Source organism: Podarcis erhardii (genome assembly GCF_964252035.2).
Source record: "Podarcis erhardii genome assembly, chromosome: 17".
In the NCBI taxonomy this organism is placed as follows: Eukaryota; Metazoa; Chordata; class Lepidosauria; order Squamata; family Lacertidae; genus Podarcis; species Podarcis erhardii.
The window spans coordinates 2,695,066-2,715,469 of record NC_138515.1 but is presented as its reverse complement, the minus strand read 5'-3'; the positions used below and the strand labels follow the sequence as shown (position 1 = coordinate 2,715,469).

Below are 20,404 nucleotides of genomic sequence, written 5' to 3'. Positions count from 1 at the left end.
GTGGTGGGCAGGAGTAGAAGTGCACCGAGCCATCCGTTAGGAACGTGCACACAATAAACATTTTCCTCTCTGCCCACTAGCAGGTTCAAGTTTCCTTGGGCACATGAAACATGCAACAGCACCCCTGCTACAATTCCCATACTGCCAAATGCTGTGACCAAGGGCATTGCCCATTATCACCCAGTTCGCACATTTACATTTGTCCTCCTGACAAAGATGTACCTAGGGACCCTAAGGAATATTCACAGGACTGGCACAGTTGCTGGCAAAAAATCCAAACACACATACACACACACACACACAGTCCTCCTTTATGACCTCCAAGGACCCTTCTGACTCTGGAACGTTGCCCAACCCACTACTGTCTTCTTGCACCACCAGTGTTCCCTTCAATGGGGCTTTGTGCAAGAGAGCTCTCCAGTGGATTGGGCCCTGCATATTGGATCTCATTCCACCAGCCTTAATGATGGGGAAATCCACTGTGTGAGGTCCCCCCGTGCCTCATGGTAGCAGGACCCCCTCCGCATATCGAGCAAAGAGAAGACCCCGCCAAGGCAACCACCCCTTCAAAGGAGTTTGGAGACCCTGGTAATGGTGCAAGAATAACAGGAGACCTCAATGGATTGTTATGGCTGAGGTCAGAATGTGGCCCCAGCATCTATTAATTTCGCTACCAAGGAGAAGAAAGCCAGCAGCAACAGCCTGGGAACCCTGAAGATTGTTCGAGGGAACGAGAGTGAAAACCAAGAAATCCTGTCTTGTTCTTGCAGGGTTAGGCAGCTGCCAAGCAGATGAAAGTAACAAATGGAAACCTGAGAACTAGAGAGTTTAAGAGCAAGCTGTTAACAGCCCAATTCTCATCAGCTTGTGGGGAAGGGGAGCAGAGTTGAGGGAAGTGGCAGCGACAGGCAGCAGATAAGAATTCCACTGTAATAGACAGACAGACAGACAGACAGACAGACAGACAGATACACACAAACACACTACAGTGGAATTCATATCTATATGAGTCTTAGAGCAGAGGGAGGGTGCCAAGAAGACTTCTCCCGTGGTTGGAGGGGACGTCCAGGACTCCTGGGTTCTGTTCCCCATCACTAGAAAGAAACTAGTATAAGGTTTTAGGGCTTTAGGGAGGGGTAAATGAAGTAACAGTAAATATGGTAAGGGTAGACTCAGAAGGCAACATTCCTAGAGGAGAATGGGATTTCATGAATTAAGTTCTAATGGTTAGATCAAGGGAGCCCTGGAAGTGAAGGTTTAGTGAGAGCAAGGGAGTCTAGAGCACAAGTTCATGGCTTTCATTCCCCTGACTGCAATCCCTGTGTGGTCCATTCATTAACTCAACCACCACAGAGACAGTCCGTGTGAAAAACTTTGCCAGAGACCCTGGGGATGGGGGGAGCGGGGTGCAGAATGAAAAGAAAAGGTACCTTTGGGTCAGAATGTGGTCCTGGGTGTCACAACCTGGGGCAGACTTTCTTCTCTAGCCAAATGCCTGCTTCCTTCTGCCTTTAAATCCCCTTCTTCTTTCTTCCTCTTCCCTGACTCTGTGGGTTTTGCTTTTTCTTCTTTGCTGCTGCAGACGGGAGCTGTGTGTGTCAAGCCCTTCTCACGGGGCCGGAGGAGACTGCGCTGCGCTGGAGGGAATGTAGAGGAGTTGACTTCCCTTGTAGGCAAGCTGGTTTCAATGAGGTACAGCGTGCTCTCTACGCACACAAACACTCCCTCCCTCCCAAAAAATGACTTCAGGGGCTGAACCGTCATGTGGTTTCCATCAACCACCTGCCAAAAGGAGGGGGGGGGGAATTAAAAGAGAGAGAAAACCACCCAGCCTCAAGGATGGAAGTTTTCAGCCGCCCCCTCCTCTGTCCAAAATGGCAGACTTTCTTGTCAGTTCTTATTTTCAAAGTAGCCACATGAGTGAGTGGGCCAGGAGGGTGGTGAGGAAACAAAACTGACACCCCAGCCCACCCCCTAAAAAATAATAATAATGGGGGCAGGGTAGGATTTGGTCACCAAACTCTGACTATGTGGCGCCAGAGAGGATGGGCTTTTGTGTTGGTTTAAGGCCATGCAAAATATTTGTCTTCCCCTGAGTGGAAGAAACTGACCAGCGATAAAGATGAAAGGGGGGAAGCCATTTTGTTGGTAAGGAACTGGGCATATGCTGTTTTAGACCTCTGAACAAACAATGGGCAGAATAAGACAAAGAGACAGAGAAACAAGATTGCGATACGAGGGGATAAAGGAGATCAATAAACATGAGGAGAGGGGGGAATGCTCTTCAGTTACATAGCCCATGGATGAATGGCTTTAGAGGGAGACAGAGAGAATGTGAGACAAGAATGGCTGGATCAGTTTGCAGATCCGTCTAATCCCAGAGATGGGAAATTTATGGCCTTCTAGATATTGTTGGACTGCCAGTCCCAGCCAGCATGGCTAGTCAGTAGAGGAGATGGGAGTTATATTCCCATCAATATGTGTAGGGCCAGTGTCCGCCCTTTTCCAGTTGTGGGCAGTTGGAGGATCTGGAAGTTCATAAGCGGAGCAGTGGAAGAAACTCCCTTGGAAGGTGGTGGGTCCTTCATGGGATCCTTCATCCAACAGGGGTTGGATGGCCCTCTGTCAGGGATACTTTGGCTGTGAATCCTGCATTGCAAGGGGTTACACTAGATGGTCCTGGGGGTCCCTTGCAACTCTACGATTCTGGGATTCTGAGATTCTGAGAAGGCTGACTCAGCCAAAGAATGGAACACACTGGACAGGGAAAGCTGTAGAATCAGGAGGTTTAAAGGATTTTCCTGCCCTGTTCATATCGTACCACAATGCTGACCCAAAGAGTACAATTGCAAGTTGCCCACATCTTGGGCAATTGCCTATTTTCAATCTCTTGCTCCTTCCTTAGGAGGAGGAGTTCTTCCCACACCAGCGCTCTTGCACAGCTCCCATTTGTTTCAATGGGGCTTACACGGGAGAGCCTCTTGCTGGGTCCATCACTGCTAAAATGGCACTGTACAACTACAGTTGAGTACCTCAGGCCATTTGGCTGATGTCTGGGTGAAAGAGCAGCCCTTTCAGGTTACCTTTCGCTGTGGCTTGCTGTCAGTTGAAGAGGAGCAAGACAACAGGTCAATGGAAGAGCTTGCATCAGATGAGCTTTTGATGCCAGTGCCCCTCCAGCCCAAGGATGTGGCACAGCCATCCTCAAACTTGGAGGACTCCATTTCAGAAGACCCAGAGAGGTCAGAGTGAGAGACTTTTACCTCCCCCCCCCCTCTTTCCAAGTACAGGTCTGTGCTTAAAAGCTCCATGTCTGAGCAGTTTTTGTTGTTGCTGCTGTTGCCACAAAGCATTCCCCGCAAAAATCCACACCTTAGTGCTCAATCAGAGCAAATGTCAATTTGGGTTTTCTGTGGATTGCTGCTTGCTCCTATTGTATGTTAAAAAGCGAGTCTTCATGGGGAAAGCTCTGTGGCAACAAAAGGACACTCGGATACAAAGTTTTAAAGCACAGATTGTGGCTGGAAAGAGTGGAGGAAAGGTAAGCGTGGATAAGATCTTAGAGTGGGTTAGGCCCAGCGGGGGCAAGGCTAGCAATTAGGATACAGTTGTTGTTGTTGTTGCTGCTGCTGCTGCTGCTGCTGCTGCTCTGTAAGGCTCAGTGTCAGGTTTTTTCCTGATAAACTAAACATCCCAGCACCATGTTCCTAAAGTCCTGCCCAAAGCTCGCCTTTCCCCAGCTAGTCTGCCTTGCACCTAGCCTAGCCTGGACAGAATAGATCAAGAGACCAAATAATATATTCCCTCGCTGCAATTACTCACACACCCCCACCTACCCTGCAATCTGTGCATTATAAACTACAGCATTATTTATGTGTTATTTCTATTTCTAACCATGCACCAATTCACCTTATGGTCCTAGGACAAGGGACAGACAAAATCACTATAAACATTACATTCAAATGTACTAGAGCACAATCAAAATTTAATAATAAAAAATTATAATCAGAGAATCAGAGAATAACACTTGTATCCTCCCTCCACCCAAAGGCCTGGGTGAGAAGGTTCATCTTAACCTGTGGCTGAAATATATATATAAGGATGTCACATAGAGGAGGGAGAAAGGTTGTTTTCTGCTGCTCCAGAGAAGCGGACACGGAGCAATGGTTCCAAACTACAAGAAAAAAGATTCCACCTAAACATTAGGAAGAACTTCCTGACAGTAGGAGCTGTTTGACAGTGGAATTTGCTGCCAAGGAGTGTGGTGGAGTCTCCTTCTTTGGAGGTCTTTAAGCAGAGGCTTGACAACCATATGTCAGGAGTGCTCTGATGGTGTTTCCTGCTTGGCAGGGGGTTGGACTCGATGGCCCTTGTGGTCTCTTCCAACTCTAGGATTCTATGATTCTATGATTCTATTACAATGGAGCCAGATGCACCTGGGGGCAGGTGCTCTAGCCTGAGGCCCCCACTCAGAAGACCTTCTGGTGTCCTTAAACAAGCAGGCATGAAACTGCTAAGAGATGCTTGCTGAGGAACTAGTTCCAGGTGACGGAAGCAACCAAACCATAGACAAGGGTGCAGGGGAAAGCAAGTCCTCCCTGAACCCTCCCATGAGGTACAGTGGTTGAATCCCCTCAGGTAATGTAAAAGGGCAGCACCTGTTATGTTTATTGTCCCTGCTTATCCCATATAATCTAAACCAGGGGAGGGCAAACTTCAAGTCTGCAAGATCTACTTCTATTCTTTACTACAACTCCAAGATCCACCACCTGGAGCTAGTTGCAAAAGAAGTAGATTTGGAATTACAGTGGTACCTCGGGTTAAGTACTTAATTCATTCTGGAGGTCCGTTCTTAACCTGAAACTGTTCGTAACCTGAAGCACCATTTTAGCTAATGGGGCCTCCCTCTGCCGCTGTGCCGCCGGAGCACGATTTCTGTTCTCATCCTGAAGCAAAGTTCTTAACCCGAGGTACTCTTTCTGGGTTAGCGGAGTCTGTAACCTGAAGCGTATGTAACCCGAGGTACCACTGTAAATAATCCTGAGCCCAGGGATTTATTTTGCGTATCAGAGCCAAAAAGATCAATTGTCTGACTTGAATATAAGGCAACTTACTATGAACCTATGAAAATCTACTCCTAGTTATCCCTGTGTATATACCAAACACTTAAAGCACACTCCCGCCTGCAATGATTCCTGGAAATTGTAGTTTACCCTTCACAGACCTACAATTCCCAGCACCCTTAACCTCCAGTTCCCAGGATTCTTTGCAGGGGTTTCTGCTTTAAATGGATGGTATGTAGGCAGCCATAGACTGTGGAACAGTTTACATGCCACTGGGGGTCGGGGGGGGGGGCGAGCTGCTTAGGTTTGCGTACTGGTCCCGAGAGAAGATTAGAAAAGCAATTTTGTACATTTTGATGCTAAATTCCTGAATTCCTTAATGTGTCATGCCAGATTTGTTGAAAATACTTTCTCTTACTCCATGTAATATAAAATCTTTATTTTATTCATACACAAAGGTATATACTGCCTAATAAAGAATACAGCAAACAACACAAAAATAGAACATAAGAATAGATTATGTATCTATGTGTGTATGTGTATATAGATATAGATAGATAGATAGATAGAGATAGATAGATAGATAGATAGATAGATAGAGATAGATAGATAGATAGATAGATAGATATAGATAGATAGATATAGATAGATATAGATAGATAGATAGATAGATAGATAGATAGATAGATAGATAGATGATAGATAGATATAGATAGATGATAGATAAATGATAGATAGATAGATAGATAGATAGATAGATAGATAGATAGATATAGATGATAGATAAATGATAGATAGATAGATAGAGATATGAATAAAATGAATCACATAAAACAGTTCTATATGCACTCAGGGAAAGCCTATGCAATGTAAATAAGTTATCTTCCCATATCTATTTAGATCTACATGCCATGGGGGGTGGGAATATCTGCCACCAAATGTCAAGTGCAGAGTGAGAGAGGTTTACGTAAGTGATTTTGGCCAATTGCCCCTTCTCCTGTTCAGCTGATGTTCTTACAGTGTGTGTGTGTGTGTGTGTGTGTGTGTGTGTGTAAAAAATTTTAAATCCTCACTGGGTCTTACGAGATGCTGTGGACATGAGTTGTTCACAAACCAGCTCTTCACCCCACTGAGAACATTTCCCCCTAATTTTGTGACTTTGTTTATAGTTCATTTTGATTTGTGGAAAGAGGGCATTCCTAGAACAGCCGTGTGCCTGGGAGTTCAGGGCTCTTTTGGTCAAGGGCTTTTGATCTCTGGAAGCCCTGGGTTGAGGGTTCAGAGGCAAGGCAAGGGGGGCTGGAAAATGGGGCTTTGGGAAGGCTTTGGATTTGTTGGTGGCTTTGCGGTTTTTAAAGCATCCCCATTAACATCTCCCTTTGCAATCTTCTAAATCATGAGTATGTGTGTGCTGTTGCCCATACATATGGTTACCCGCCACCCTTATCTCTGAGATTCCGGGGGTTGCAGGCATGCTTACCCAGGGCTAGTGTTTCCTTGGGGAATGAGGCACAATGGGGGCTAGGGTGTCTTTATGATATATGGTTTTATTTACATATATACAACTTGAGCCTACCCATGGAGGGGCTCACAACAGCAGCAGCAGCAGCAGCAGCAGCAGCACCCCAAAAAGGGCCAGCTTATTCCAGAATCACATCAGCATCCCTTCTCTGCAGCCTCTCTTGCTCTACAGCCGGGGTCGGCAAGGTTTACCTCGCCTGGGCTGGTTCACTCCAGCGGAGATCCCTCTGTGGGCTGGATTGCATGCGCATGATTTCCAGCGTCTGCATCTATGTCTGTGCAGACGCAATTTCCAGTGCCATGGAAGCGAGTCCCTGCGCCGTGCTGCACCGGTTAAACGACCCCCGTGGGCGGCCTGTGGCACATCTACAGGGCACATCCAGATAAATTCTTCCTCTCAGCTTCCTGGTTACATCACTTCCACTCCCCTTCCCTAAACTATGCTCTCTTTATCTACAGAGGGAGGAACTAAAGCAGGGGTCAGCAAACTTTTTCAGCAGGGGGCCGGTCCACTGTCCCTCAGACCTTGTGTGGGGCCGGACTATATTTTTTGGGAAGGAAATGAATGAATTCCTGTGCCCCACAAATAACCCAGAGATGCATTTTAAATAAAAGGACACATTCTACTCATGTAAAACCACGCTGATTCCCAGACTGTCCACAGGTCGGATTTAGAAGGCAATTGTGCCGGATCCAGCCCCTGGGCCTTAGTTTGCCTACCCATGAACTAGAGGGCTCCATTCATTTGCATTCTGACACCTACTTCCTTTTTGCTTTGCCCTCCTAAGAGTTAATCTGCCCAGGCAGTCCTCTCACAAAGAAGTTTGTTTGACTTATTGACACTTGTTGATTTGGCTAGGATTACCATGTCCAATACACAACCCAGGAAATGTGCCTCATGTAATCATATTTTACATGTGCTAATTAGGTAAAGGACCTCTGGACAGTTAAGTCCAGTCAAAGGTGACTATGGGGTTGTGGCGCTCATCTCGCTTTTCTGGCCGAGGGAGCTGGTGTTTGTCCGCAGACAGCTTTCCGGGTCATGTGGCCAGCATGACTAAACCACTTCTGGCGCAATGGGAGACCATAAAGAGTGCCAGAGTGCACGGAAATGCCGTTTACCTTCCTGCTGCAGCAGTACCTGTTTATCTACTTGCACTGGTATGCTTTCAAGCTGCTAGGTTGGCAAAAGCTGGGACAGAGAAATGGGAGCTCACCCCGTTGCGCGGATTCAAACTGCCGACCTTCCAATCAGCAAGCCCAAGAGGCTCAGTAGCTTCCTTAGATTCTAACCCTGGATAGTATTACACATAGCTTTATAACCCCCAAACTTGTTATAATAAGAGCTCACAACATTTTCTGGCCCTTGCATGCATTGTGGTGGCCTCTTCTTCTTCTTCACTGTGGGAGCTGGTTCCAGCTGCGTTTGGATAGCAGCTGCAGGAATGTAGGCCAGATTGGACATGACGCCAGCAGGAACATTCCTGATGTGATCTTTGATCCCTGCAGGGTTTTTTGCTTTATTCCCCAGGAATCTCATATTCTTATGAAGATATTCTCTATCCCTCTTGCCTTGCCCCTCCTGAACATCCCTCATGGATCTACTGCTGTTTTGAGTTGAGCAGACTAACAACAGCATTGGGGTGCCTCAAGGCCAAACAAAACGTGACGGTGGCAGCCACGCTTGCCCCTCACGTCTCTGCCTTCTCCGGGTATAAAGGGCTGGGGTCAATTTTTAATATCAAAAGGGGCATAAAGGAAGGGAACCACCCACACCCCTTCCTTACATCCTCAGCTTGTCTCCCCTACCCAGCCCCATTTGGTAGGCATGATGCTCTTAGAACAGGGGTTCCCAAGCTGTGGTCAGGGGAGCACCAGTGGTCCACGAGCCTGAACTCCATTGTGTACATTGTACAGCATCACAATTGCCCCAAGTGGTCTGCAAAGATCCTCAGCAATCAGCAATTTTCAACCGGTCTAGGGAGGGTGGGGAGGAGTTCGGGAACCATTGCCTTAGAAAAGCCTGTAGCCTGCCAATATCATTCCACTCAGAGTTAAAAATCACAGGCACCGTAAGGTGTGTGCATGTCCAATTGCAAATAATGATTTACAAAATGCAGATTGAAATCTGAAATGACTAATTCCGAATTGATTTAATACAAAGGAAAATTTAACAAAAGTAATAAATTATGCAAATAATTTTAATCTAAAAAATGAAAGACAAAATAAAGATTTCCGCCTCCCAGGGCCTCCACCCCATATGATCCTGCATGAGTGGCCTTCCCATATGGAGGTATTCAATTCCTGCTCCCTATCCTGCTTATGCAACAGGACTTTCCTCCTCTCCCCCCCCCCATGCACACCCCATGTTCTCTCAAATATTCTCTGCATAAGTTTGGGGAAAACCCTAGAATGGATTTAGAGAGCATGAGCAGGGAGAAGAGGGGGAGAATGTTGCATTGCACAAGCAGAAGTCCTTGTGGAAATGCAACCTTGGTGTAGAATCTATTCCTGGGCTTTGGAAATCGAATGGGGTGGGAGCCTGGGAGTTTGCTCTCCAATTTTATTTAGGTTAGGAACAGCCTACAGGGTATAAAGCTGGCATTCCTGTTCTCTCAGGCAAACTAATGACACTGTGCCCCCACCCCCATGTCCCACATGAAATGTTCCTTCCTTTTCCTCTCCTCAGAATTCCTCAGATGTTTTCTTTAATTAAGAACTTCCCGATTCTCCCTTGAAATTGCATTATAAGTGAAATTCCCTGGCAACTCTGAAGCACCCTGTAGGGGGATTGTGTGGAATAAAATGACACCTAGTTGCTTGACATCTTGTCACCTGGGATGGCACAATGATTGGATACTGGGACTGAGCCCTATTGGTAAAGAGTTAACCTTTATGGTGGAAAGCAACTGAGTTTGGTTTGAGGTTGCAAATAAACTCCTCCTCCTGAGTCACCCAGATCCCTTTCCGTGTGGTTCTGCTCCCTGTCTATCTCAGCAGCAACAACAGCTCTGCATTCTTTGCATTCTGGGAGTGCTCAACCCCTCCCCAGCCCCCCCCTTTTTTCTTGGTAATTAGCTGCACCAGCTTCCTCCAAATTTGTTCTCTTGCTTTTTCCTGCCTTTTTCCCCCCTGGCGGCACAAATCTAAGAGCTGCATTTGGGTGGGTTAGCACAGCCTTGGTCCAAGCAAGAGGCCTCAAAGGAAGGTGTTGCTTTTGGGAAACCAGGCGTGAGGAATCGTACCCACAGCCTTGGCCAGGACTGTTTCACTGTAATTACAGAGAAATGTCATTTTGGATAGAATGTCTCTAAATTCGGGTGGGTGGAAGCAATACGAGCATAAGGTGAGCCCTGATGGATCAGACCCGGTCGCCATCCTGTTTCCCAACAAAATGCCTATGGGAAGCCAACAGGAAGAGCCCCCCTGTGGTGTTGCTCCCCAGCTATTGTATTCAGTGGTGAGTGCCTCTGAAGATGGAGGGTTAATATAGCCAGCCCTTTTCCTTAATCTTTCTGCTCCGGATGTTGCTGGACTCCCATCAGCCTCAGCCAGCATGGCCAAAGGTCAAGGGTGATGGGGGTTTTTATCTTGTGAACCACCCTGAGATTTTCAGATGAAGGGTGCTATATTATCAATAATATTAATTAATTAATTAATTAATTAATTAATTAATTAAAAATAGACCAACAACATGAGGGTCACAGTACCATCCCCATCCCCAGTACCAGGTGTGCCAACTCTGGGGGCTTGAGGTGTCTTCAGCCTCCTCAATATGCACCATTTTACACAGCGTCAGGAGACGTCTGTGATGTCATGTGATGTGTGTGTGACATCACACGTGTTACACACGTTGTCCCCCCAATCTTGGGGGCAACCCGGCACCTCTGCCCAATACATCCCCATATATCCTTTTGGCAGAACTGAGCATTTAAATTTTAAACATTTTCAGTTTTTGCTAAAGATTTACATAAATTAGAGAGTAAAGAATATTTGAAGAAGGCTTTCACCTTGTGAAGAAGTGATTGGAAAGGGAGCAGGCAAAAAAGGAGTGCTAATCACATATGTATTCATTTATCATGGAAGTTATGATATACATAATTGGGTTAAAGATTTGGGAGCAGCTCATTGCAATTTCAACAGACTAAACGAGAGGCCATCACCCTTTTAAGGCTTGTGGCTCATTTCCAAACAGGGGGAACTGTTGTGGGTATCTCTCACACACACACACAAAAATTGTATCGGATGCTAGTTAACTCCGCTGAAGTTAATGGGCATGCCTAACTTAGGTTCATTATTTTCAATGAATCTACTTAGAGCTTAGCTCAATACAAGCCACACAGGTTCTATGGCTTTTTTTGAGCCTAATTTCAGACGGGGGGGGGGGGACCCAGTGGGAGCCAAGGAAGACCCACAGGCACTGCATTGGCAACCCCTTGGCTAGACAGTTTTTGATAATGCTTTTTTGATAATGTTTTAAGGGAAACTTTAAAAAGCGAGAAATAGCACATATATTGTTCCAATAATGTTAAGCAATGTTAAGCAACAACTCGCCATTCTCATTATCTTCATATCTTGGCTGCTCCCCAAAGAGCTACTTTAGGCTGCCTCGGGGCATTCCCTGTGCTCAGTGGGATTTTTTTATCTTTGATGAGTAGATTTTCCCTCTCCAACCCCCCCAACTAATTTGGAAACTCACTCAAATATAAAAGCAATGTGCTGGGCAATGCTGGAAGAGCAGTGGTGTGGGGGGGGGGACGGACGACTATTGTTCAGTAAACACAAACTCATTGCCTGGTCCATCCTTCCTTCATCCCCCCACCTCAGTCATAAGCCCTAAGGATAGAGTCTTGTGGCCCTCTTGGGGAACTGTGTGTTCCGTAGAAGTACACAGTCTTCTCCTTTCCACCTTGCCTCCATTTTCTAATTCTCTCCCCTTCATCAGTTGCTTTCTCTTTGTTGAATTCTAGATTGCAAGCCCCTTTGCAGCAGGGACCCACCCTCTGTCATTGGTTCTGGCACCACCAGCTGCTGGCCTTTCTGCCTTCCTACTGGTCCCAAGGAACACCACCAGCCGCCGCCACCACCTAGCATACATTTGTAAATAAAAAGATCCTACTAATATGCCTCCCTCACAAGGAAGTGAGAAGTGCAAAACACTCCTGTGCTGGAAGGGCAAAACAGCAGAGAGTCCCTCTGTCTCCTGAGCCACGTTTGCTGGGAAGCCCCTGGGCTGTGGTCAGGGGGCTTCTGAGACTCCGTGCTTGTGATCAAGGGCCTTTTACACAAGTAGAAGTAGAAGAGTAGGAAGGGGAGACTTTTCGCTTCCACCAGAATCCTGATCTTTGAAGAGGACAATGGGTGTGGGAGGCACCAAAGGGGAGGCTGGCAGTGCTGCTGCCCCCAACAAGACCTTTGCAGTAATAGTGTCCAGATGTGCCTCAACTGCATTTGCTCAGGCTGGGGTCTTTCTGCTCTTGAGTGTGGGCCTCTCTGCCAAGGACACAGACCTGCCTGGTGAGTCCGGGATGCAGCTGTGGGTGGCCCTCATTTTGATTGCACTCAAAGGCAACCCAAAGGGAGCTGTGAAGGACACCTGCGTGAGAGATGAATGGATGGATTGGAGAAGAAGTGAAAAGATTGGGGGGGGGGCATTGCTGCTTGAAATGATGCATTTGAAAAGTCAGCACTTGGAATCAAACATGCCTGTGTTGGAGATTGAAGTTGTATTTCAAAGCTTAGAATAAATGCGAAGGGTTTATAATAGAGTTCAGCTCCAGTGCACTCCCACTGCTGGTGTTTGGAGCCAAAAACACAAAATGTTAGCCACAAGCCACATGTTGCCTGTAGTTTCTGGAGAAATACGGTACTGCTGCTTGATGCGTTTCCCCCCAAACCAGCTTCCATCTGATTTGAAACCATCAGCTGCAGTTACACTGAGGTGTATACCTTCCAGACATCCATTGCACATGCACAGTTAGCAACACATGCACAGATTGAAAGGGAGCGGGGGGGGGTTGTTTTGCAGCTGCAGGGAAACTAACCTGGTAATGCACATCTCCCTGACCCCTCTCTGGTGTGTACAGCAATGAAAAACATGGCTTGAAACGCAGCTGTGCTGGCAGTAGCTTTCCACCCACTGCAGTGCTGGGCTATTTCAAAGCTCTGAACAGCTTGGGCCCAGGATACCTTCAGTTGGGTCTTACCCTGTATGTCCTGGGTCAAACACTGAGTTCATTGGGGGAGTACTCTTGGTAGTCCCTACCTGGACTTGTAGCACAACTCATGTCACCGTGCCTTCAGAATAGTGGGTCCAGTAGAAAGCTGGCAGGCTCTGTCCCTGAATGCTACTCTGATGTTTTAATACTCTAGTATGAAATCACTCTGGGAGTTTTATGGCAAGTGTAAATGAATACTCACAGAGCCAGCTGTATGATGTGGAGCTGCCGGGGAAGGCCTTGGCACTGGGGAGCCCTTCAGAGGCCCTGGCAACTGCCCTAGGATGTCCGGTGCAGATGCAAGAGAGTTGCTCATGTGCTGGGAGAATGTATTTGAGTAAAGCCGCCTTTGACAACCTTGTGCCCTCCAGATGTTTTGGACTACAACTCACATCAGTCCCAGCCAACATGACTGTAAGTTCCAGACATGTAGTCTGGGCTGATGGGACTTGTAGTCCAAAACAACTGGAGGGCACACCAGGTTTGCAAAGGCTGGATCTGATTACCGTATTTTTCGCTCTATAAGACGCACCAGACCACAAGACACACCTCGTTTTTGGAGGAGGAAAACAAGAAAAAAAATATTCTGAATCTCAGAAGCCAGAACAGCAAGAGGGATCGCTGCGCAGTGAAAGCAGGAATCCCTCTTGCTGTTCTGGCTTCTGGGATAGCTGCACAGCCTGCATTCATTCCATAAGATGCGCACACATTTCCCCTTACTTTTTAGGAGGGAAAAAGTGAGTCTTATAAAGCAAAATATACGGTATCTCATGAACAGAAAGAACTCTACTCCTACAGAGGAGGCTGCCCAGTACATCCCTCTGTGAGTTACTGCTCCCCTCTTGCCTTCTCCTGTTCTGGCTCAGCAACAATAGGGATTGATTGAATCATTCATCACTCTGCAGAGGCTCAGGATAATTTCCTTCCTACAGTAGAGGCAGCAAGTTGCATCTCCAAAATAGAGACTGAGGTGTACATGCCCTTCTGAGAGGGCCCTTAGAAATCTGCCTTGTGACAGGTCGGACTAGCCCAGTATTGTCTGGTCTGTCAGTGGCTCCCACAGTTTCTTTCACATCCCTTACTACCTTGTTCTTTGAATGGAATGTGCTCCAAATTGAACCTGGGCTTTTATGCATGCAAAGCATATGGTCCCTCTCCAAGTATAAGGACTTCTAACATTATAAAAAAATAAACATCCTTAGGTGAAGTATGCATCCAGTTTCAATTGAGAAAAAAGTTTGAGAGATTACGCTTTACATAGATGTTTTAAAAAGTCAAGCCTTGTATTTCTGTTCTCCCCAGCACAGTAGCTTTGAAAGTAAAATATTGTCTGTTAAACACATTTTCACAGCATGTATAGTTATGTAAGATGGCAGTTTAATTTGGATTGCAAAGTACGTTTCTGAATTTTGGCTTTCCAAATACTTTTACTTTGGGGAAGGGCTTCAACTTTTGAAGTGCATCTGGACTAGTGTTGTGTGTGCATGTTTCAAATTCTCTCTGTGACTCTAGGCTTCAGAGTATATTCGCTACTACATCACATTTACAGCATCTCACACTGGTGAATTCTTTTCTGCAATTTGCCACCAGGGCTCTGCCAATACACTTTGGCACCTGAGGTGAACCCAGAAATGTTGTCCCCTGCTGGCCAGGGAAGAAAGGGTGAGTGAAGATCTACATCAGGGACAAGGGAGAAAATAAATATCTCCATCAGGATTTGCTGCCCTTGTGGAACCTGCCGCCTGAGGCAGTTGCTTCACCTTGCCTCACGGGTGGGCTGGCCCAGTTTGCAGCTGTTGATTAATTGGGGTCTTAAAGCTCTTCTGCAAGTCATTGTATAAGCATTTGAATAATTTTGTATATATTCAATTCATGATTTTCCATAACTTAGAACTTGATGGATGTCTGCCATTGGTACCTAGTCTGTATTGCTTTGTTTTTGTTTTATAAAAACATCTGCTGTCTTTTGTGTTCTTTCTATTGTACAAGCAATGACCAATTGACCATGCACAAACCAGTAAATGGCTTTAAAAATGGCAAAATGGTCCGAAAACAATGCCTAGCAATCCCACGAGCCTTTGCAAGTACAATGCCAGGAGCTCTTGCACTGACCGTTGAGGCCTGGGGAGAGTTGAAGTTCGAGCAAGGAGGTTTGGGGGGAGCAATTGTGGTGGAGTTTGGTGTCTGGAAGTACTGCTGATTTTTCAAAGGATTTTTCAAGGGTTTGCAGAGGTTTAGAGGACATTGGCAGGCTTTGCCAAAGGTGTTTCAAGTATATGTGATTTCACGTAAATGTGTGGTGCCTTGGAACGCATCCCCCACGTAAATGGAGCCTTGCCTGTACATTGTACAACACAGAAGGGCTGACTCACCCCCCCCCTGAAGCAAGGGAAGGAAATGCAGCGTAGCATCTAACAAGGGTCACCCCCCTCCCAGCAGTAAACACTATTCAGGACCTAACTGCACCATCGGGAGAGATCCCACCTGCAGTCTGCAGTGTCACAGTCCAGACAGGTTTACCTCCTCATTGGCTGTTTATAATAACCAAGCCTCAGAGAGAATGAGTTTAGAGAGGGAGAGAGCAATTCATGGCAGTGACAAAAAAACAAAGCCCTATACACCCCCTTGTGCCCCAGCTTCACTTCCCTCTTCTAGATCTGTTATGTACTGAGTTGAATAGGATCCAAAATGCAGCAGTCTGATTGGTCCTAGAACAATAGGATTCAGAATGCAGCCGTCTGATTGGTCCTAGAACAATAGGATTCAGAATGCAGCCGTCTGATTGGTCCTAGAACAATAGGATCCAAAATGCAGCAGTCTGATTGGTCCTAGAACAATAGGATTCAGAATGCAGCCGTCTGATTGGTCCTAGAACAATAGGATCCAGAATGCAGCAGTCTGATTGGTCCGCAGGAGCCACCCAATCCAACTCCGGGTGGAAGTGAATCTGCAACCTGATTGGCCTACAGGAGAATCCCAGAATTAGCCAATCACGTAGGGCCCATTGTATAAATAATGTATATAAAGCAGACATTTCAGGGGGAACTTCCATTCCTCACTACTCTGAGCTGAATAAAGGGCATGGAATCCACACTTGACTTGGAGTATATTTCAAGATCCCTCTTCTACCTGGCTGAGCAGCTGAGGCTGATGAGATTAGCATCCAGCGTGAGACAGTGTACCTGCAGGCTAGGTGGGGGGGGGGAATAGGATGTAAGGGGACCCCGCCCTTTGAGCTGCCTACAAGGGTTTGCAGGAAGGAGGGAGGGGCTCAGCCATCCAGTTATATAACAGGCTTTTTTTGAGGGGGAGTTGTTAGTAAAAAGTCCAGTGGGGTGGGGTCATAGATGGCTAGGAACAGAGATGAGCAAAGGCCCACTAGATTGCAACCAGCCTCCCCTCCTCCTAGCATTTCTCCCTCCCCGCAGCTCTCCTCTCTCTTTTTCTCTGGCCAGCCTAGCAAGCAGCACTGTTTTCACAGCTGCAGCCATCCTGTGCCTTGGAAACGGCATTACCTTACTGCTTCCCCCTCCCCAGCCATCATCGCCCACCCTGCCCCAGGACGCGAGGGGCAGGAATGGTAAGGGCTGCTGTGAGATGCAAGCCAGAGACGGCTGCTTTCTGGGTTACAAGAATCAAGTCAAGGCAGACCAGAGGAAGAGGGTTGCTCCAAGGACCAACTCCACTCTCCGCAACCGACAACAGGCAGTCAGAAACACCTCTCTTGCTTTGGTTTCTTCCAGACCCTTTCTGCCTCCCAGCGCCCTCTTCTCCATGAACTGTCTGTTCTCAGCATCATCAATAATTGTATAACCGGGGTGGTGAATGTCAAGCCCAGGGGGCAGATGTGCCACCGCAGGCCTCACCCCTCACTGGCCTGCTTCGCACCCTGAATATTTTTGCCCTCAAATCCCAATGATGCCTCTTGCCAGTCTGGGTGAAGGATAAGAGAGCATATGTAGAAACTAGCACATGGTCCAAAAGCAAATTTTATATTTGTTACTTGGTGCACTCTTGCCTCTGGCCCTGCCTGCCACTGGCATGTGGTCCTCAAAAAATCTCCAAGGAGGAAATGCGGCCCCTGGGTTGAAAAGGTTTCCACATCCCTACTGCAAAACTCATACCTTCCAACATTTCTCTGCTGAAAATAGGGACATCTGATAACTTAGTTTGGTGTAAGGGATATTAATGCAACCATTTCACGATGTATTGTGGTTGGCCCCTAAGATGGTTTAACCAAGCCTGAATACTTTTTAAAATTTGTCTTTTTTCCCCCAGGCAGACTGACCAGCTCCTTGTGTTTTTCGGGTTCCTCAGCAGCACCCTGCAGCATCAGGAACAGCTGCCTCTTGGTTTTTCATTGGCGTCTGCAATGTGATGCAAAAAACCCCCACGTAACACTGAAAACCTGTCTGGGCCCCATGAGCTGTGTGCATCAAGGAGGGGCAGACAGCCCAGCCATTTTTTCCATGTTCCATTTGGGGCCTCTGGCTGGTGGCAGAGTCTTGGAGCCAAGTTGTCATTGGCCTCCTGCTCTCACAGTGCTGCTGTCTTTTTGGCTGTGAGGCTTGGATTAATGATGACGCCGGAGTTTCCAACCTCCCCCCTTCCGCCCTCTCCCACCCCACTTCTCCACCTCTCCAGTTTTCCCAGCCAGCACCATGACTAAGAGTCCCATTTTGCACAGGGCTGCTGTGCACTGGCCTACCCTCCAACATTTCTCCCATGAAAATAGGGACATCCCATTCCATCATGATAATTTCACTATTTATACCCCACACATCTTACTGGGTTGCCCCAGCCACTCTGGGCAGCTTCCAACATATGTAAAAACATAATAAAACATTAAACATTAAATAAACTTCCCTATACAAGATTGCCTTCTGGCAGCTCGGTCGGATAACTCCATACCTTCCAACATTTCTCCAGTGAAAATAGAGAAATCCTAAGGAAAAGTGGGACATTCTGGGATCAAATCTGAATCCGGGGTGGTTTCTCTCTCTCTCTCTCTCTCTCTCTCTCTCTCTCTCTCTCTAATTGATAAAGAAATGATCGGAAATAATGCAATAGACACAAAAAAGAAAACTCTGAAATAAAAAAGAAATAATAATTTTAGGATATCAAAAAATAAACAGAAAACCAGAAAGCTTTCCTCCACCAACTTCCCATCCTTCTCCTTCCATGGTTCCTTTTGTCTCCTCTTTTTCTCGCATTTTCTTGGTTCACCTCATCTATCACAACTATTTATCTACACTTTAGTTTTTTATTATCCTACTGAAAATATCACCATCCTGCTAGGTTAATTGTGTTTTTATCATACTTTTTCAAATATTCAATAATAAATATCCAGTCCTCCTTGTATCTTTCATCATTTTGATTTCTTATTCTAGTGGTCATCTCTGATAACTCGGTGTATTCTAACAGTTGAATATGCCATTCTTCTTTTGTTAAAGCTGGCGCCTTAACATGTTTATAACTATGGATATGTAAATGTGTAGAATCCATGTACTGGTCAGAAATACAGGTGCTCCATGGAATAATTGCATGTTCTCTGAGGTGCAGAGAGGGCTGAGGGCCCATTCTGCCACTTGATGCAATTTCTGATTCAGCTGAAGCACAGCTGGACTGCAGTTTTTGAAACCTGTTGAAACAATGCTCCCAGTCCTTTAAATTAGAGCTGTCTGGGCAAGGCTGAGATGCAGCCAGCTGTGATCAGTGCCATTTGTCTCCTGTTGGTTCGACATGCTGAAAAATATGTGTGGCATATGTATACCTGTATACATAGACAGGCACACATATAGTTGAGAACCTCACTTTTGAAAAGTGGCTATGTTTCAAGTTCTCAAGGTTTCACAGATGTATCTGCAAATATACAGGCTATGCCTTCAGCCATTCAGGAGCACAGGAGCTTTTGCATTACACATATAGCTCAATCCAGATAAGACAGAGGCACTGTTAGTGGAGGTTCCCTAGGCTGGCTGGATGGGAGGTGGCCTGCTCTTCAGAGGGGTTACACTCCCTCTGAAGGAGCAGTACGTAGCTTGGGGGTCCTCCTGAATCCTTTGCTGTTGCTTGAGGCTCAGGTGGCCTCAGTGGCACAGAGTACCTTCCATCAACTTTGGCTGGTGGCTCAGCTGCCCCCTTATCTGGACAGGGAGGTATAACCTAACTTCTGTTGCCTCTGCTCTGGTAACCTCTAGGCTGGATTACTGTAACACATTATAAGTAGGGCTGCCTCTGGAAACTTCAACTAGTGCAGAATTTGATGGACAGCTTGCTCACCAGAGCAAGACAGTTTGAGCAGATTACACTGATCGTGGTTGCCAGTTAGTTTCTGGGCCCAATTCAAAGTGCTGGTTTTGAACTATAAAGCCTTAAACAGCTCAGGTCCACAACACCTCAAGGACTGCCTTTCCTCATATAAACCATCCTGGACTCTGCGTTAATCATCTGAGGCCCTTCGTCGTGTGCTGCCTCCACGTGAGGTCCGGAGGGTGGCAACATGAGAACAAGCCTTTTCTGCAGTCATACATCTTTAGGTATCCAGCAAAAACCTTCTTCAACCAGCCCTTGGGCTGATTAATATTGTTCAGCCTTTTAAATGTGTTTGTGGGAGGGTGGGTTATGTTTTGTTTTAACTATTTATTTTGTGCTTTTATCCTGTGTTTTCATATTGTGAACTGCCCTGAGATCCACAGAGGAAGAGTGGTATATAAATTTCAACAGCAACAGCAACAACATCCCCCTCCCACTCTTTGTCCTTCACTCCAAATGCAAAAGTCTATCAAACAAGTAAATATTGACAAGGCACACCCACACTCCTTTCCCCCTCTTTCCCCCTAGGAAAACCCCTGGTTTAGCGCTGGATTTCCCACAGGGTTTCCCACAGGTTGCCATTTGTGCTGATTTAGTGCTTAAGAGCAGGTTTTTTGGGGGGGGGAGTGGCTGGGCAAATTATTTATTTATTATTTATTCAACTCATACACCCTCCTATACCCAGAGATCTCAGAGTGGTTCACAACAAGACCACAACATATAAAATCAAACCCAAAGCAGTAACTCAATAACCCCTAAAGGTGTGTAATGAAGGCGCCAGGTAAACGTCCCTGGAGAGAGCATTCCACGGGCTGGGAGCCACTGCAGAGAAGGTCTGTTCTCTTGTTGCCACCCTCTGGACCTCTCAAGGAAGAGGCACACGAAGGCAGGCCTCAGAAGATGATCTCAGGGACCTGGTAGGTTCATATGGGGTGAGGCAGTCCTCGAGGTATTTCAGTCCTGAGCCGTTTAAGGCTTTATAGGTAAATAAGTGGATGATACTTAAAATTGATTAATAAGAGTGTTTTCTTTTTTATTTTTGTCTGTTTATTTTTCCTTTGTTGTATGCTTTTTGGGTTTTTGTGTGTGGAAATTTCAATAAAAAGCATATATATATATATATATATATATATATATATATATATATATATGTCAAAACCAGCACTTTGAATTGGGCCCGGAAACTAATTGATAGCCAAAACCTCTCAGACTAGGCACAGGACAAGCAGGAAACTGCTTGGACCTGTGCTTTCTAGGAGTGCACTGTTCATTATCAGATTCCAGGCT

General features: G+C 46.3%; 1 protein-coding gene and 1 long non-coding RNA gene across 2 annotated transcripts in view; one reads left to right on the top strand and one right to left on the bottom strand.

Annotated features, from left to right (window-relative positions):
• BGN (biglycan) overlaps positions 1-1,673 on the bottom strand; it is a 52,905-nt gene extending 51,232 nt beyond the window's left edge. Inside the window, exon 1 of the mRNA XM_081844551.1 lies at positions 1,431-1,673. The gene's annotated coding sequence lies outside the window, so the exon portion shown is untranslated. The remainder of the gene's footprint in view (positions 1-1,430) is intronic.
• Positions 1,584-11,711, top strand: LOC309331975. Its single transcript, XR_014152023.1, has 2 exons — positions 1,584-1,692; positions 11,555-11,711. It is a non-coding gene; the product is annotated as an uncharacterized lncRNA (long non-coding RNA).
• Positions 11,712-20,404: the final 8,693 nt, after the last annotated feature.